The sequence below is a fragment of the Cherax quadricarinatus genome, chromosome 17 (assembly GCF_038502225.1).
Source record: "Cherax quadricarinatus isolate ZL_2023a chromosome 17, ASM3850222v1, whole genome shotgun sequence".
Classification (NCBI taxonomy): Eukaryota; Metazoa; Arthropoda; class Malacostraca; order Decapoda; family Parastacidae; genus Cherax; species Cherax quadricarinatus.
In genome coordinates, this window is record NC_091308.1 from 45655993 (window position 1) to 45676452 (window position 20460).

The 20460-nt window shown below is 45.8% G+C and overlaps 1 protein-coding gene and 1 non-coding gene across 2 annotated transcripts in view; one reads left to right on the forward strand and one right to left on the reverse strand.

Annotated features, from left to right (window-relative positions):
* The window catches only part of LOC138852841 (uncharacterized), a gene marked incomplete at its 3' end in the record, with an annotated part of 1165962 nt that overhangs the window by 8434 nt on the left and 1137068 nt on the right, over positions 1-20460 (forward strand).
* LOC128686501 (5S ribosomal RNA) lies at positions 6492-6610 on the reverse strand. The gene has a single exon (XR_008406653.1). It is a non-coding gene; the product is annotated as a 5S ribosomal RNA (ribosomal RNA).

A 20460-nucleotide genomic window follows, 5' to 3' on the forward strand; every position in this document is an offset into this window, starting at 1 on the left:
AAGCACCTAATGCTTACCCTCAGCACCTACGGCTCACCCTCGGCACCTACTTACCTCAAGCACGTACTGCTCACCCTCAGCACCTGCTTATCCCCTGCACCTGTTGCTGACCCTCAGCACCTACTGCTGACCCTCAGCACCTACTGCTGACCCTCAGCACCTACTGCTGACCCTCAGCACCTACTGCTGACCCTCAGCACCTACTGCTGACCCTCAGCACCTCCTTACCCCAACACCTGCTGCTGACTCAACCGCTGTTGCTGATCCCCAGCACCTGACTCCCTACACCCAGCACCTGACAACCTGCATCCACTGGTGACCCCCCGCATTCACTGCTGGGCCCCAGCACCTGACCCCTGCACCCATTGCTGACCCCCAGCACCTGACTCCCTGCACCCGGTACCTTACCCCTCTGAACCCACTGCTGGGCCCAAGCACCTGACACTCTACAGACACTGCTGACCCCTAGCACCCACTGCTACCCTTCACCAACTGCTGACCCCTGCACCCACTGCTTACCCCAGCACCAGACCCCTGCATCCTCTGCTGACCCCAGCACCCACTGCTACCCTTCATCACCCACTGCTGACCCCCAGCATCAGCTGCTTACCCCAGCACTTGACCCCTGCACCCACTGATGACCCCAGCACCCACTGCTACCCTTCATCACCCACTGCTGACCCCCAGCATCAGCTGCTTACCCCAGCACCTGACCCCATCACCCACTGCTGACCCCATCACCCACTGCTACCCTTCATCACCCACTGCTGACCTCAGCGCCCACTGCTACCCTTCATCACCCACTGCTGACCCCCAGCATCAGCTGCTTACCCCAGCACTTGACCCCTGCACCCACTGCTGACCCCATCACCCACTGCTACCTTTCATCACCCACTGCTGACCCCAGCACCTGACCCCTGCACTCACTGCTGACCCCATCACCCACTACTACCCTTCACCCACTGCTGACCCCCCAGCATCAGCTGCTGACCCCAGCCCCTGACCCCTGTACCCACTGCTAACTCATGATGGATAACTGAAGGATGTTTCTAGGGGTTATTGCCTCTGTGGCTCGATGCCAGGTCTGACCTTGATCAGGGCCTGATCAACTAGGCTGTTATTGCTGGCCACACAGTAGCTTACAAACCATGGCCCGGCGGGTCAGGCACTGATTTGGGAAACCTGTCCAGTTCCCTCTTGAACACAACCAGAGGTTTGTTGGCAATTTTCCTTATGCACGGAGAGAGGGCGTTGAAGAGTCGAGGTCCAGGTTTGAGACCAGACCCTCCAGGATTATCCTAGTGTGAATTATGTACCTTTCTCGTCTATGTTCCGGGGAATACACTTCAGGAGGGTTAAATAGTACCTACTAGTTAAGATGATTGACTGAGGGTATACAAGCAGTGAAAGTTCTCTCTACGTTTTCCAGTTCAGTAATCTCGCCTGCCTTGAAGGAAGCCTTCACTATATACCAGTATTCCAGCCTGGAGAGAACAAGTAACTCGTAGAGTATTCTCACTTATTTAGCATCTCTTGTGAAAATTCTGGTTACCCAGTCTATCATTTTCCTTGTGGTGGCAATGGCAACATTTTTGTGATCCCTGTATGCGAGGTCATCTGACATCATGACTCCTGAGTCTCGCACATGAGACTTTCACTTCTGCTGACCTGCTGACACTTAGCACCTGCTGCTGTTCCCCCCCACACATGCGACACACACACACACACACACACACACGCGACACACACACACAGGCGACACACACACACAGGCGACACACACACACAGGCGACACACACACACAGGCGACACACACACACAGGCGACACACACACACAGGCGACACACACACACAGGCGACACACACACAGGCGACACACACGCGACACACACGCGACACACACGCGACACACACACACACGCCACACACACACACACACGCCACACACACACACACGCCACACACACACACACACGCGACACACACACACACGCGACACACACACACACGCGACACACACACACGCGACACACACACACACGCGACACACACACACACGCGACACACACACACAGGCGACACACACACACAGGCGACACACACACACACGCGACACACACACACACACACACACGCGAGACACACACACACACGCGACACACACACACACGCGACACACACACACGCGACACACACACACGCGACACACACACACGCGACACACACACACGCGACACACACACACGCGACACACACACACGCGACACACACACACGCGACACACACACACGCGACACACACGACACACACACACACGACACACACACACACGACACACACACACGACACACACACGACACGACACACACGACACGACACACGACACGACACGACACACACGACACGACACGACACGACACGACACGACACACACGACACGACACGACACACACGACACACACACACGCACGACACACACACACGCACGACACACACACACACACACACACACACACACACACACGACACATGCACACGACACATACACACGACACATACACACGACACATACACGACACATACACACACATACACACGACACATACACACGACACACACACACACACACAGCCCCGACAACAAGAGTAGTCTCCTACAAATCAATATGTATGGAATTAGTGGTGGCACTGCTGGACAATGTGGTCCAAATTGTGATCATTAGTGAACACAACGTGGAGGTAAGATGTTAGTTGTTGATGTGTTCAGAGCTGGCGACTACTGCCCATCCTACCTTCTTTGTGTTCACCTAGCTGTGTTCACCTAGCTGTGCTCACCTAGCTGTGCTCACCTAGCTGTGTTCACCTAGCTGTGTTCACCTAGCTGTGCTCACCTAGCTGTGCTCACCTAGCTGTGTTCACCTAGCTGTGTTCACCTAGCAGTGTCACTGAGGGCTGAGTAGCTCCTGGGTTCCACCTTTCGACCATCCATGTCTAGTCTTAGTATTGTTGAATTTCTTCGCACAGTTGTCTGTGTACAGTGTTTCCACTCTTGCTCTGAAACATTCTAGTTTTTGTGTTGTGTGTGTTTTCGTGTGTTTGTGTTGTGTGTTGTGTGTGTTTGTGTTGTGTGTGCTTGTGTGTGTGTACTCACCTAGTTGTGGTTGCAGAGGTCGATTCACAGCTCCTGTGACTCGTGCGCGCTCACCTACATTAACTCACCCATATGAGGTTGCAGGGGTCGTGTCACAGCTCTTGGCCAAGCCTCTTCGCTGGTCGCTACAAGGTCCACTCTCCCGGCTCCAGGAGCCTTTTGTGTGTGTGTGTGTGTGTGTGTGTACTAAGTTGTACTCACCTAGTTGAGGTTGCAGGGATCGAGCCAAGCTCCTGGCCCCGCCTCTTCACTGTGTGTGTGTGTGTGTGTGTGTGTGTGTGTGTGTGTGTGTGCGTGTGTGTGTGTGTGTGTATGTGCGCGCGCGCGTGTGCGTGTGTGCGCGCGTGTGTGTATGTGCGTGTGTGTGTGTGTGATTGTGTGTGTGTGTGTGTGTGCGCGCGGGCGTGTGCGTGTGTGCGAGCGTGTGTGTATGTGCGTGTGTGTGTGTGTGATTGTGTGTGTGTGTATGTGTGTGCGCGCGCGCGCGCGTGTGCGTGTGTGCGCGCGTGTGTGTGCGTGTGTATGTTCGTGTGTGTGTGCGCGTGTGTGTATGTGCGTGTGTGTGATTGTGTGTGCGCGCGCGCGCGCTCGAGCTCGTACTCACTGATCTCCGATTAAAGTATGAGAAGCATTAGGACTTAGCTCCTGGCTCCTCCTCCTCAATGTGGCAGATGTTGCAAGTGTATGGAAGGTGCCAAATCAACCTGGCTGTGATGGACATGTGGGACAGCGGGCCTTCAGCAGCAAAAGCCTGGTTGACCAGGCAAGCACCAGACGAGCCTGGCCCATGACCGGGCTCACAAAGTAGAGAAACTCTCGAAACTCTTCTAAGGTATATCCTAATAGACTGCATGGATTGGCCTGTATCTTGAGTAAGATTCATGAAACTATTCGTATACGTGGGTGACATATACATTCTTACATGGGCGATTCCTAAATTTTGTTTCTTTGCGGTGGCGGAGACAGTCTCGTCTGGTCGTCTTCAAAATGTCAACAATGTTTCCTGCTGAGAAGGTTCGTATATTTATTGGAGTGTGTGGGAGCCATTTTGGCACTTTTAAACTTGAAATGGACTAGTATTGTCAAAGCATGCCACGGGCGGGGTTAGAACCCGCGATCGGTGTCACAAAACTCCAGCTGACCCAGTGGTTAACGCGTCGGTCTGGAGTTTTATGACTCTCTGACCGCGGGTTCTAACCCCACCCGTGGTATGGTTTGCTTGCAATCGTGTCATTACGATTTCGTCAGTCATAGTATTGGTATATTATTTTTGCCTTAATGCTGGTGAGGGGCTGTTGATCCAAGGAACTGGGTCTGGTTTACCCCCCTCCCCCCCTTGCTTGGAGCGAATTTCAGTGCCGCATTCCACAAGCGCTGCACGACCCCCATACGGTATTACAATCGTAAAACGGCATCAACTTTCAGCGGTTGATGTATCGTACTAAATGGAACGTTTCAAGGATTTAGGCTGTGTAGGCACAAATATTGTTGGATGCTGTGCGGTAACTGGAAAATGCATCGTCTGGTCGGCTTTAAACTTTTAGTGGTGATGTGTTTTCCTCAAGGGAAAATTATCTCTTGATGTTAGGTTGTGTAAATTATCATGTGCCAGTTTTATTAAATTGTGACATGATGAATGTCTCTCTTGATCAGAAATAAGTCAGTGTTTGACTTTATTTGGTTATCCTGATTTAAATCGATGTTTTTTTGTGTGTGTGTATAACATCTGACCATTGTTAAAAATGTGTTCATATATCACTGTTACACTAAACTTTCTAAAGAACTGGTCAGTTTTTTTTTTAGAGGAAATTTAGGAATAATTTTAGCAAATGTTGGTTCCAATTTATTATTTTTTTGAAGAAGAAGAAATTGGAAAAACTTGTATATTTCTTTTCATGTGATAATTTCTGAGTGTCGCTTCTGATTAGCTTCAATATTCTGATTACTTGATAGCCGAACACGTGATTGTGTTTCTGTATTTTATGATATTGGTCTCTTTGGACCCTTTGAAAAGGATTATTTAAATTTGGTCTGTCCTAATTTACCATTTTTTAATAAAAGAAATTTGGATGTGTCCATATGATGACTTGTGAATGTCTTTTCTGATTCCCTTTAAATGTTCAAAGTTAATATTTATCTGCATAATCAACTTAAGCCGCACTCTGCACTATTCCAATCATGTGCGTTGATGCACAGGGGACTGGGATCATGCAATACGAGGATACCTTCCTTGAATCTCACCGCCACTGAAACACGTCTAGTTTGTACAGCTGTGTGCAAATCAGACCCATCTATGACCACTATGTGAGAGCATCCCATCCGCATTGAATTCTATTGTGATTATCTGCCTTAGATTCTTCTAGGTATGTTATAACAGGCTCCTTTCTATGATAGAGGGTAAACTAAACAAACCTACAAGATTGATGGACTAAACAAACCTAACCTAACCAGACTTAACCAAAATAACATAAATGGAAAGATTTGCTAGAGAGGCCAGCTTGTGCTGGCCTCTGTAGTAGTAGTAGTACTAATTTTTAGCATGATTGGATACATCAGCATTGTGCTGCAACCTCGTTCTGTATTATAATTACTTAGAACAAAAGCTAGCTATGTTTCCCTGCCATATTCTATCACTCAGTGTTAATTAAGTGTGAAAATCTACAGCCTTAGCTACCTGATGGGTCGTGGGGGATAAAGTACTTGTTTACCTATTTCATTATAAACCGTCTATTTTTCTTTTATTTCTGCATTTTAGTTCCTGGGATTTACTGTGTATTCTACTTTAGCACTTAACAGTATTTCACTAATTTAAACTTTTTGCAAAAAAAAAAAAAAATACTCTCAAAACTAACTACCGATTTTTTTTATATTTTAATTGGCAATTCGAGGCAGGCCGTATGAAAAAATTCTTCCTGGTACTGGGTGATATTTCTTATATTTTTCGTGAAAGGCACTGATATTGGCAACAATTTGTTGACAGTGTTGTGGTGCCACACAACAAATACTCTGGTGTTTTCTCGTTACACTAACGTATCAACGTTCCTCAATATTTCACTCTTTGTATGGAGCCCCGAACGCAGTCGTTACTGTCTGTGATAAATGTTTGCTTGTGATTTACCTGAGTATGGATTCATCGAATTCCTTATTTATAAAAAAAAAGCGTAAAGCGCCACTTGCACGAAGCACCGTCATTGTTTGGAGAAGGACCTTAAACATTAAGTTTATTCAGGTATACACAAATAGTTACATAGATTATCATACATAGCAGCATGTGTAGAGAACCTAAGATAACCCAAAAAAGTCAGTGACTTATTTCTATTGGGGTCCTTTAAAGATTTATGCCAACATCATTTGGTGTTCCCAGGCGGTCACCCATCCAAGTACTAACCAAACCCAACGTTGCTTAACTTCGCTGATCGGACGAGAAGCGGTGCGTTCAACGTGGTGTGGCCATTGACAACGGCAAACGTAGTTCCCTTACATAAGGTATTAGAGCACTAGCTAAAAATTATGAACCAGCAGGCCCTAGCTTCTCACGTAAGTCTAAGAAAGAGTGATGAAATGTCAATACAATCTCTACAACCCAGACCAATACTGTTTTAGAACTGGAAGATCATGCCTGTCACAGCTGTTGAACCACTATGACAGAATTACGGAGGCTTTGGAAAAAAAACAAAACAGATGCAATATTTACAGATTTTGCAAAGGCGTTTGACAGATGCAAGCATGGGGTGATATTCACACAAAATTAGGGCTATAGACATAATTGTGAAGGTAAGCAGAAGGATTTTTAGGTTTCTAATACACACAATGCAAAGAGTAGTAGTAAACAGAGCAGAATCCAGCATCAGCGAGGGTGAAAGCTCAGTACCTGCAAGGTACTGCCCTGGTATCTCTGCTGTGTCTTATCCTCATAGCAGACAGATAAAAACACTAGTCACAATATCATTTGCAGATGACACTAAAATAAGCATGAAAGTCACTTCGGTAGAAGACAAAAATTTCAGGAAAATATTTGACATTTTTAAATCTTTTGTGTGCTCTCATTTGGAATATTGCTCAGTGTTGACGGCCCCGTTCAGTGCACGAGAAATATCAGAGCTGAAACAAATATAGATATAGTTTACTGCCCATATAGAGCCAGTAAAGCATTTAAATTATTGGGAGCGCCTTAATCTTAAATATGTACTCATTGGAGCGGAGGACAGATACATTATAATGTATACCTGGAAAATACTTAAGGGCCTTGTCTCAAATATGCATACTGCCATAACATACTGGAGTGAGAGATACGGGAAGATGTGCAAAATAAACTCTAGGAAAAGCAGGGTGCATTGGGCACAATAAGACAAAACTGTATCAACATTCGGGGGCCCCAGACTATTCAACATCTTGCCAGAAGATTATCAAAAACACTGCTGGAACAAGTGTACAAGCTTTCAAGAGGAAACTGGACAAGTATCTTCACCAGGTTCCAGATCAACCAGGCTCTGGTGGATGTGGGTCATAGGGCCACCAGCAGCAACAGCCTGGTTGATTAGGCAAGCACCAGACAAGCCTGGCCCATGGCCGGGCTCCAGGAGTACAGCAACTCCCGGAACTCATGAAAGGTATACCATAGACAGGTTCTCATAAGTCGTCACCTTTCCCTCAGGAAGCAGCTTAGTGGCAGTTATATAGATCATCATAAACCTTGCCAGGTGCGTGTGGTGTATTCCAAGATGGCGCTACAAACACCACCATTACTGCCGTACATGTATGAATTATTGAGAATATTCTTGTAATTTTTTTTTATATATTCAACAACGTTGTATACACAGCTAAATTTATCAGTTTTTTCGTGTTACATTCTTCCTCCCATAGTCCCAGTTCTTTGAAATATTCCTTCTTATTTCAGTTTCGCAGCCTCATCACCCAGCATAACTATGGTGGAACTAAGTAGCCGCTTAATACATCATTCCAATAGTTTATTCATACCGTTTAAATTGTACTTCCGAGTACGCAGGCGGGAGAAAAATACAGCATAATTTATATCTGGAAAATTATTGAGAAACTGGTTTTAAATTTACACCAAGAAATTACTGTCTACGAGAGTGGGAGGCTTACTAGACGGTGCAAAACACCCCAAAATAAAGGCAGGGATGAGATAAGTATACTAGAAAATAAGAGTGAAGTCTGTTATGAGGGTAATTACTAAAAGACTCTTAACTCTTTTCAGAAGAGAATATGATAAGTTACTCTGTCAGTTCCTGATCACTGGGCTGTAATACCTGTGATGTAGTATGTGCTGCTAGCACCAACAGCCTGATTGGTAAGGCCATCCCTGGTCTGGGTGCGGACCAAACCCACGAAGCCATTAAAACATCTGTACCACTGGGAACACTTCAGAGCACCTGGAATAAACTCTCTGGAACAATACATGGAAAATACTTGAGAGTCAGATCACCAGTGTAATTACTACCATAACTTACTGCAATGTGGGAGATGAGAGACGTTGAGAAAACCCAATGTAGAAGCAAGGGCACCGTAAGCACAAGACTGGTCAACATCCATGGTCCAAAAATTTTTATTCTCAACCTCTTACCAGAAGATGTAACAGTCCTACACAAATGGTAGAAGTTTTAAAGGTAAAACTGGACAAGTTAGTTTAATGAGTGCTAGAACAGAATGGTTACGATGAATATGTAGACCTGTGGGCCTGGCGTCTGCCTTGTGTTCCGAGGATCAGCCCCCCCCCCCCGCTGCCCGGTCCAGACCAGGCCTCCTTGTGGATGCCCTGAACCATCAGGCTGTTGGTACTAGCTGCATGAAGCCCAACGTATGCACAGCTCGACTGATCAGGGACCGACTTGAGGAACTTTCCCAATTACTTCTTGAAGGCAGCCGGGGGTCTATTGATAATCCCCAATATGTAGGATGGAAGGCTATTGAAAAGTCTTGGTATGTATACACTTATTGTATTATCTTCCCAGCCAAGACAGGACTCGCAGCAATGGCTTCAAGTTGGAAAAGTTCAGTTTCAGGAAGGATATAGGAAAGCACTGGTTTGGTAAGAGTCTTGGATGAGTGGAACAAACTCCCGAGTACTGTCATAGACGCTAAGACGTTGTGTAGCTTTAAAAATAGGTTGGATAAATACATGAGTGGGTGTGGGTGGGTGTGAATTGGACCTGACTAGCTTGGGCTACCAGGTCTTATGCCGTGCTCTTCCTTAAATGGAAGTGACCTGACTAGGTGGTCATTGTTCTAGGCCGGGGGGTGGCATGGACCTGCTTCCCATGGGTCAGTAGGCCTGTAGCAGTGTTCCTTCTTTCCCATGTTCTTATGTTCCACGTACTCTGGTGGCCTGGTGGTTAACGCTCTCGCTTCACACGGTGAGGGCCTGGGTTCGATTCCCAGCCAGAGTAGAAACATTGGACGTGTTTCTTTCCACCTGTTGTCTATGTTCCCCATCAGTAAAATGGGTACCTGGGTGTTAGTCGACTGGTGTGGGTCGCATCCTGGGACACTGACCTAAGGAGGCCTGGTCACAGACCGGGCCGCGGGGGCGTTGACCCCCGGAACTCTCTCCAGATAAACTCCAGATAAACTCACCACCGCTGCTTTCATCGGGGGTTGTCAGTGGTTACAATAATTTTTATTATATTTACCACATGCTATGAGGTTAAATTGTTTATTGTAAAGCAGTTTGATTTTTTTTTTCACATTTTAAATACTACATAATTCACCTTTAAGAAAAGAATTGAGAGTAAGTGATATGAAAGTTAAGACACATGTGCAACATCTGGATATCTTTACAATAAAGATACCAGATGTTGCACATGTGTCTTAACTTTCATATTGAACATTAAAATGGTATAAAATACCGACAGGTTGTTAGGTAAGACACATATGCAACAGGTAGGTATCTTTATCTTCTGCTTCTATCAACTTTTCTGTACTTGACTGTAGAAGCCTACTGTGTAGGCAAAACGTTTCATAATAAAGATACCTAACTGTTGCATATGTGTCTTACCTCACAACTTTCATATTGTCGGTATTTTATACCTTTCTTGCACAGTAAGTGATATGTTTGTGATGGGCGAGGTGGGGATCCCATAGTTTTTCTGAGTATTTTTAAAACAAAATTTTGGTTATGGCGTAGCGATTTTCGGATGAGATAAGACTATAATTTACAAAATACTCTGGGTAAATTGTCCTTTTATTGTCAATATTACATTACATCTTTATTGTCTACAACACTGCATTATATACATCAGAGGACTTTTGTACTTTTGTCCATTTTTAGAATTTAGATTTAGAGGACACTTGAAGTAAAGCCTGTTGGAGTAGTCGTGACATTTACGGTGAACTCGACCGAATTATGGCTGTTGTAGCCTCACTAGTATATTAGAGATATACCTTATCTTATTTTTGAGTTTCGAGAACTTTTCTTCTCCTGGAGCCCGGTGCACCTGGTCTAGTGCTTTCCTGGTCAACCTGACTGTTTCTGATGGCGGCCCGCTGGCTTATAAATACATCATAGCTTGACTGGGATACTTGTCCAGTTTTCTCTTGAAAACCTCTACACTTGTCCCAGCAGTGTTTCTGATATCTTCAAAGTAAGATGTCAAATAATCTGGTGCCACGGATGTTGATATAATGTTCTCCTGTTGTGCCCATGGCGTTCTTGCCATTAACGGGGTTTGTACACTTCCTCCCATATATCTCACTCTAGTGTGTTACCGCAGTGCACAGGTTTGGGATCAGCCCTCAAGTACCTTCCACGTATATATAATCATGCTTCGGTCTCTCCTCCCTTCCAGCTCAGTCCCTCAGTCTGGAGATGTGTTCAGTTCCTCAGTCTGGGTTTGATTGGTGTCATTGGGTACGGGAGTTATTTCTAGGGAAGCTTTAGGTAGTAGTCGTTTTGATAAGGACCTGCCTCGCATGGGCCAGTAGGCCTTCTGCAGTGTTCCTCCATTCTTATGTTCTTATGCAAGTAAATATTTAGGACCCTGAGATGCTTCCAATAATTTAAATGGTTTATAATTTTCTTAATTTTCATTTAACAAAGCCCAACAAGACAGAGAGAACTTAACGTTCGGAAATGCAACTTTTCATGTGGAATCGTTAAGACTTAGGAACTCTTGAAGATATTCGACTCGAATAATGAGGAATGTACCATAAAAGGTCACGATTGGAAGTTCATAAAAGGCTGGCCTGACATGGAATGGCCAGATTCCTACAAGAACAGTGATCAGCGTACTTAAGGTCAAGAATGGAGGTTCATAAGGCGATGGCTTGACAAGGATCGGGATAATTTTTACAGATAATAGTGTTAGAGAAGCTGCAGTTGTGTCATCCAGCAACAACACGGTTCTTTCTGAAGGATGCCAGAACACATCGCAGAAGAATCACTGAAGCAACAACTTACAGAACCAATTACCGTCATTTAACAGTAGTGGTCCTTGTTGATGATATAGGTGATCAAATGAGTTGCGAGAGTTGTGCTTTCGAAAGAGGTCCCGGGTATGTCACAGCTAAGAGATGTCTGTCTGACAGGGAGGTGGAGGGAAACGGAATGAAATACCGACACGAAGGAGAAGAATGTTAAAAAAAAAAGCATAATACCGTGACTGGAACGATACACAAATAACTCTAATACACAACTTTCCTTGTATGAATCTTAGTCGTGGCTTCGTCTCTGTAGATGCTCTACTTTCCCATTACATTGTAAAGTGCTCCAAACTTCAGAACACCCGTGACTTAACCTGATTCCTCCTTTTTCTTATCCCTCTCTTCCTTTCCTCTTTCTTTTCTCCTTTGGGTTGTCTTTCTTCTGCCTTGGATATTTGTTCCTTCATTAGTTACTTTATTCCCCCCCCCTCTGTGTTCTTGCTCTTACCCCCTGTGGCCACCAGCTCCCTTGCAGTACTCCTCTTTCTTAGTATTTGACTGACTCCTCCTCCATACTACCTTTCTCACTACTACTACCTTCTACCTCCACTACTACCACTACCTCTTCCTGCCTGCATATACTCCCTCCTTCTATTCTTTTCTGTCCATTAGTCTACCCATGAAGTCAGCTTCAGCATACATCACGTGACTCTTTAATGTCACTACGCTCTCTACATACACGCACAAGTACGCCAGATGTGCCTGACGAGCAAGATCTAGCAGCGGCGTTGATCTGAGGCCAACTAGCAGCAACAACCTGCTTAACATGACATTCACCAAGGCTTGCTAGCGATGGTACAAGAATTCAGGATATCAGTAACAGGAAGTTAACAAGAAGTCACATGGGAAACCCAACTGAATTAACTGTAATCTGCGGCTCAGGGAAGCCATGTTGGCCTCCTTGTATTTAATAAGTGCGCCACTCTGTCATCAGAGACAAGTTGCGGACACTTCGCAAGACGAAGTGGCATTAGCAGTGACCCTGAAGCAGTTCTTAATTGTTGGCACGTTGTAGAGCAACTTATAGTGGCTGCATTGTTGACAAGGTTGTGAACCACAGGTGGTACCATTGTTGACAAGGTTGTGAACCACAGGTGATACATTTGTTGGCAGGGTTGTGAACCACAGGTGGTACCATTGTTGACAAGGTTGTGAACCACAGGTGATACATTTGTTGGCAGGGTTGTGAACCACAGGTGGTACCATTGTTGACAAGGTTGTGAACCACAGGTGGTACCATTGTTGGCAAGGTTGTGAACCACAGGTGGTACAATTATCGAAAAGATAGTGAACCACAGGTGGTACAATTATCGAAAAGATAGTGAACCACAGGTGGTACAATTATCGAAAAGATAGTGAACCACAGGTGGTACAATTATCGAAAAGATTGTGAACCACAGGTGGTACAATTATCGAAAAGATTGTGAACCACAGGTGGTACAATTATCGAAAAGATTGTGAACCACAGGTGGTACAATTATCGAAAAGATTGTGAACCACAGGTGGTACAATTATCGAAAAGATTGTGAACCACAGGTGGTACAATTATCGAAAAGATTGTGAACCACAGGTGGTACAATTATCGAAAAGATTGTGAACCACAGGTGGTACAATTATCGAAAAGATTGTGAACCACAGGTGGTACAATTATCGAAAAGATTGTGAACCACAGGTGGTACAATTATCGAAGATTGTGAACCACAGGTGGTACAATTATCGAAAAGATTGTGAACCACAGGTGGTACAATTATCGAAAAGATTGTGAACCACAGGTGGTACAATTATCGAAAAGATTGTGAACCACAGGTGGTACAATTATCGAAAAGATTGTGAACCACAGGTGGTACCATTGTTGACAAGGTTGTGCACCAACGTAAGTGGTAACATTGTCGAGATGAATATTACAAATCTCCTTCCATGTTACAAGTCACCGTCCGAGAGAATAACAAGTTTATCATAAGTCACCATTTACGGAGGTAACAAGCTTGTTACAAGTCACCATTCTCGGTACTAATAAACTTGGTAGAAATCACTATTCATGATCCTAGGCTTGTTACAACTTAAAAGTCATCATTCATGGTGAAAGAAAGCCTGTTACTTTATTAGGATGAATGAATATACAGTGTGGAAATAATCTTTGGGTTAGCAGTGTGTTGTGGCTAGCCCTGCCGGGTCAGCCACCTGACCAGAGTTGGGGAAGGTCAGGTCCTCTTGATGGGACGTGTGCAGCGTGAGGTGGACTAGGTCTTGGTTAGAATTAAGTCCACCAGACGGCAGCACAGGTCGACAGAGGTAACGTCGCTTGGGAACTACCCATGGTAGTTCTACAAGTACAGCGTATATAGGTGACACCAATAACATAGAAAGCCCCTTTTTATGCAGAGCATTTCTGGCAAATTTTGTCGCCAGGATGCGACCCACACCAGTCGACTAACACGCAGGTAATTATTTTACTGTCTGGTGAACAGGGACGGCATGTGTCTTAAGGAAACACGTCCTAATATTTCCACCCGTACCGGGGATCGAACTAAGGACCTCAGTATGTGAGCTGAGAGCGTCAGCGAGTTCGTAAAGGAGCAGGTCATTGGCGTGGAAGCCAGGCATGACGGGCTTAACATTACATTCGATAAACAGTTTCCTAACAAGGACGAAAAACAAGCTTGTCACAAGTCACCATGGTAGTAACAAGCTTGTCACAAGTCACAATGGTAGTAATAAGCTTATCACAAGTCACCAAGGTAGTAAGCTTGTCTCAAGTCACTATGGTAGCAGCAAGCTTGTTACAACTCAGCATGGCAGTAACAAGTTTGTTAGAAGTCAGCATTGGAGTAACAAGGCTGTTGCAAGTCAGCATGGTAGTAACAAGCTTGTTACAAGTCGCCCTCCATGGTAGTAAGCTTGTTACAAGTCGCCCTCCATGGTAGTAAGCTTGTTACAAGTCGCCCTCCATGGTAGTAAGCTTGTTACAAGTCGCCCTCCATGGTAGTAAGCTTGTTACAAGTCGCCCTCCATGGTAGTAACAAGCTTGTTACAAGTCACCCTCCATGGTAGTAACAAGCTTGTTACAAGTCACCCTCCATGGTAGTAACAAGCTTGTTACAAGTCACCCTCCATGGTAGTAACAAGCTTGTTACAAGTCACCCTCCATGGTAGTAACAAGCTTGTTACAAGTCACCCTCCATGGTAGTAACAAGCTTGTTACAAGTCACCCTCCATGGTAGTAACAAGCTTGTTACAAGTCACCCTCCATGGTAGTAACAAGCTTGTTACAAGTCACCCTCCATGGTAGTAACAAGCTTGTTACAAGTCACCCTCCATGGTAGTAACAAGCTTGTTACAAGTCACCCTCCATGGTAGTAACAAGCTTGTTACAAGTCACCCTCCATGGTAGTAACAAGCTTGTTACAAGTCACAAGTCACCCTCCATGGTAGTAACAAGCTTGTTACAAGTCACCCTCCATGGTAGTAACAAGCTTGTTACAAGTCACCCTCCATGGTAGTAACAAGCTTGTTACAAGTCAGTAGTAACAAGCTTGTTACAAGTCACCCTCCATGGTAGTAACAAGCTTGTTACAAGTCACCCTCCATGGTAGTAACAAGCTTGTTACAAGTCACCCTCCATGGTAGTAACAAGCTTGTTACAAGTCACCCTCCATGGTAGTAACAAGCTTGTTACAAGTCACCCTCCATGGTAGTAACAAGCTTGTTACAAGTCACCCTCCATGGTAGTAACAAGCTTGTTACAAGTCACCCTCCATGGTAGTAACAAGCTTGTTACAAGTCACCCTCCATGGTAGTAACAAGCTTGTTACAAGTCACCCTCCATGGTAGTAACAAGCTTGTTACAAGTCACCCTCCATGGTAGTAACAAGCTTGTTACAAGTAATGGTAGTAACAAGCTTGTTACAAGTCACCCTCCATGGTAGTAACAAGCTTGTTACAAGTCACCCTCCATGGTAGTAACAAGCTTGTTACAAGTCACCCTCCATGGTAGTAACAAGCTTGTTACAAGTCACCCTCCATGGTAGTAACAAGCTTGTTACAAGTCACCCTCCATGGTAGTAACAAGCTTGTTACAAGTCACCCTCCATGGTAGTAACAAGCTTGTTACAAGTCACCCTCCATGGTAGTAACAAGCTTGTTACAAGTCACCCTCCATGGTAGTAACAAGCTTGTTACAAGTCACCCTCCATGGTAGTAACAAGCTTGTTACAAGTCACCCTCCATGGTAGTAACAAGCTTGTTACAAGTCACCCTCCATGGTAGTAACAAGCTTGTTACAAGTCACCCTCCATGGTAGTAACAAGCTTGTTACAAGTCACCCTCCATGGTAGTAACAAGCTTGTTACAAGTCACCCTCCATGGTAGTAACAAGCTTGTTACAAGTCACCCTCCATGGTAGTAACAAGCTTGTTACAAGTCACCCTCCATGGTAGTAACAAGCTTGTTACAAGTCACCCTCCATGGTAGTAACAAGCTTGTTACAAGTCACCCTCCATGGTAGTAACAAGCTTGTTACAAGTCACCCTCCATGGTAGTAACAAGCTTGTTACAAGTCACCCTCCATGGTAGTAACAAGCTTGTTACAAGTCACCCTCCATGGTAGTAACAAGCTTGTTACAAGTCACCCTCCATGGTAGTAACAAGCTTGTTACAAGTCACCCTCCATGGTAGTAACAAGCTTGTTACAAGTCACCCTCCATGGTAGTAACAAGCTTGTTACAAGTCACCCTCCATGGTAGTAACAAGCTTGTTACAAGTCACCCTCCATGGTAGTAACAAGCTTGTTACAAGTCACCAACCACGCTAGTAACAAGCTTGTTACAAGTCACCAACCACGCTAGTAACAAGCTTGCCACAAGTCACCAACCACGCTAGTAACAAGCTTGCCACAAGTCACCAACCACGCTAGTAACAAGCCACAAGTCAACCGCGCTAGTAACAAGCTTGCCACAAGTCACCAACCACGCTAGTAACAAGCTTGCCACAAGTCACCAACCACGCTAGTAACAAGCTTGCCACAAGTCACCAACCACGCTAGTAACAAGCTTGCCACAAGTCACCAACCACGCTAGTAACAAGCTTGCCACAAGTCACCAACCACGCTAGTAACAAGCTTGCCACAAGTCACCAACCACGCTAGTAACAAGCTTGCCACAAGTCACCAACCACGCTAGTAACAAGCTTGCCACAAGTCACCAACCACGCTAGTAACAAGCTTGCCACAAGTCACCAACCACGCTAGTAACAAGCTTGCCACAAGTCACCAACCACGCTAGTAACAAGCTTGCCACAAGTCACCAACCACGCTAGTAACAAGCTTGCCACAAGTCACCAACCACGCTAGTAACAAGCTTGCCACAAGTCACCAACCACGCTAGTAACAAGCTTGCCACAAGTCACCAACCACGCTAGTAACAAGCTTGCCACAAGTCACCAACCACGCTAGTAACAAGCTTGCCACAAGTCACCAACCACGCTAGTAACAAGCTTGCCACAAGTCACCAACCACGCTAGTAACAAGCTTGCCACAAGTCACCAACCACGCTAGTAACAAGCTTGCCACAAGTCACCAACCACGCTAGTAACAAGCTTGCCACAAGTCACCAACCACGCTAGTAAGCTTGCCACAAGTCACCAACCACGCTAGTAAGCTTGCCACAAGTCACCAACCACGCTACTAAGCTTGCCACAAGTCACCAACCACGCTAGTAACAAGCTTGCCACAAGTCACCAACCACGCTAGTAACAAGCTTGCCACAAGTCACCAACCACGCTAGTAACAAGCTTGCCACAAGTCACCAACCACGCTAGTAACAAGCTTGCCACAAGTCACCAACCACGCTAGTAACAAGCTTGCCACAAGTCACCAACCACGCTAGTAACAAGCTTGCCACAAGTCACCAACCACGCTAGTAACAAGCTTGCCACAAGTCACCAACCACGCTAGTAACAAGCTTGCCACAAGTCACCAACCACGCTAGTAACAAGCTTGCCACAAGTCACCAACCACGCTAGTAACAAGCTTGCCACAAGTCACCAACCACGCTAGTAACAAGCTTGCCACAAGTCACCAACCACGCTAGTAACAAGCTTGCCACAAGTCACCAACCACGCTAGTAACAAGCTTGCCACAAGTCACCAACCACGCTAGTAACAAGCTTGCCACAAGTCACCAACCACGCTAGTAACAAGCTTGCCACAAGTCACCAACCACGCTAGTAACAAGCTTGCCACAAGTCACCAACCACGCTAGTAACAAGCTTGCCACAAGTCACCAACCACGCTAGTAACAAGCTTGCCACAAGTCACCAACCACGCTAGTAACAAGCTTGCCACAAGTCACCAACCACGCTAGTAACAAGCTTGCCACAAGTCACCAACCACGCTAGTAACAAGCTTGCCACAAGTCACCAACCACGCTAGTAACAAGCTTGCCACAAGTCACCAACCACGCTAGTAACAAGCTTGCCACAAGTCACCAACCACGCTAGTAACAAGCTTGCCACAAGTCACCAACCACGCTAGTAAGCTTGCCACAAGTCACCAACCACGCTAGTAAGCTTGCCACAAGTCACCAACCACGCTAGTAAGCTTGCCACAAGTCACCAACCACGCTAGTAACAAGCTTGCCACAAGTCACCAACCACGCTAGTAACAAGCTTGCCACAAGTCACCAACCACGCTAGTAACAAGCTTGCCACAAGTCACCAACCACGCTAGTAACAAGCTTGCCACAAGTCACCAACCACGCTAGTAACAAGCTTGCCACAAGTCACCAACCACGCTAGTAACAAGCTTGCCACAAAACACCAACCACGCTAGTAACAAGCTTGCCACAAAACACCAACCACGCTAGTAACAAGCTTGCCACAAAACACCAACCACGCTAGTAACAAGCTTGCCACAAGTCACCAACCACGCTAGTAACAAGCTTGCCACAAGTCACCAACCACGCTAGTAACAAGCTTGCCACAAAACACCAACCACGCTAGTAACAAGCTTGCCACAAAACACCAACCACACTAGTAACAAGCTTGCCACAAGTCGCCAACCACGCTAGTAACAAGCTTGCCACAAGTCACCAACCACGCTAGTAACAAGCTTGCCACAAGTCGCCAACCACGCTAGTAACAAGCTTTCCACAAGTCACCAACCACGCTAGTAACAAGCTTGCCACAAGTCACCAACCACGCTAGTAACAAGCTTGCCACAAGTCACCAACCACGCTAGTAACAAGCTTGCCACAAGTCACCAACCACGCTAGTAACAAGCTTGCCACAAAACACCAACCACGCTAGTAACAAGCTTGCCACAAGTCGCCAACCACGCTAGTAACAAGCTTGCCACAAGTCGCCAACCACGCTAGTAGAAAACTTGTCAAAGGTTGCCAACCACGCTAGTGAGCTTGTCACAGGTCAACCACGCTAATAACAAGCTACTTGAAGTCTACCTGGAGGGTATTCCGGGGATCAACGCCCCCGCGACCCGGTCCATGACCAGGCCTCCCTGTGAATCAGGGCCTGATCAACTAAGCTGTTACTGCTGGCCGCATGTAATCCAGCATACCAACCACATCCCGGCTGATCCGGCACTGACTTTTATCTGTCCAGCTCCCTCTTGAAGGCAGCCAAGGGTATGTTGGTAATTCCTCTTATGGCTGGTGGGAGGCTGTTGAACAGTCTTGTGTCCCGGACACTTACTGTCTTTTCTCTTAGTGTACTAATGGCTCCCCTACTTTTCATTGGGGGTATGTTGCATCGCTTGCCAAGTCTTCTGCTTTCGTAAGGAGTGATTTCTGTGTGCAGATTAGGGACCAGTCCCTCTAGGATTTTCGAGGTGTAGATTATGATGCATCTCTCTCGCCTGCGCTCAAGTGAGTACAAGTCAAGGGATTCTAAGCATTCCCAGTAGTTAAGGTTTTTGATGGAACTTACATGTGCAGTAAAGGTTCTCTGTACATTCTCTAGATCTCCGATTTCACCTGCCTTGAATGGCGTTGTTAATGTATAGCAGCATTACAGCCTAGAGAGAACTAGTGATTTAAAACCGATGGAATCTGCCTTCCGTTGTTCCTGAGTTTTACCAGTACAGGTTTTGTGTTTCTCGTATTAATGTAATCGTCGTCTTGTGTGAGGTTACTACGATCACTGAACTCTTTAATGTAACCTCAACATTACAATACACACTGGACCACCTCTTCCTTTCCGTTTGTGAGGTCATATATCAGCTTATATTTTGGGCCTCCTTTCAGTAGACTTGATAAAACTCATCTCTAGGGCGTTGTGGGCAATAAAGTCTTCTCCTTTTGTGCTTCTATTCGCATTCGAAATTTGGTTGTGGGCGTCCCTATATAGGCAGACATTTGAGTAAATACATTCTTTCTCACTCAGGAGCAGAGTGAAGGATGGCATGAGTATGACAATGCCGTCCCGCAGACTATCATACAAACACGTCGTTGAGTTCAGTGCCACATGTGACCTCTCACGTCCACATGATGTATAAAGACAGTCTCCGGAGCACACGACCCATTATTTTGGTTGATGTTCCATAGTATGAAGCTCATCCTCAGTCTCCCTGTTACCTGCTTCGTTGCTTCTAAATGCAGTAACTCTACTACCGTGGCTAGCAGCAACCTGAAGTGGTCACATGACTGCACTGCGGTGGAGCTGCTAGTTGTTCTTAGCTGGAACAAGTGTAGTAGCTTTCAAGAGGAAACTGGACAAGTATCAAGTGCCTGGCTGTGTTGAATATGTGGGACAGCAACAGCTCGGTTGACCAGGCAAGCACCAAACAAGCCTGGCCCATGGCCGGGCTCCTAGAGTAGAGAGAGACTCTAAACTAATCAAAGGTAGAGGTAGCCGTGGCT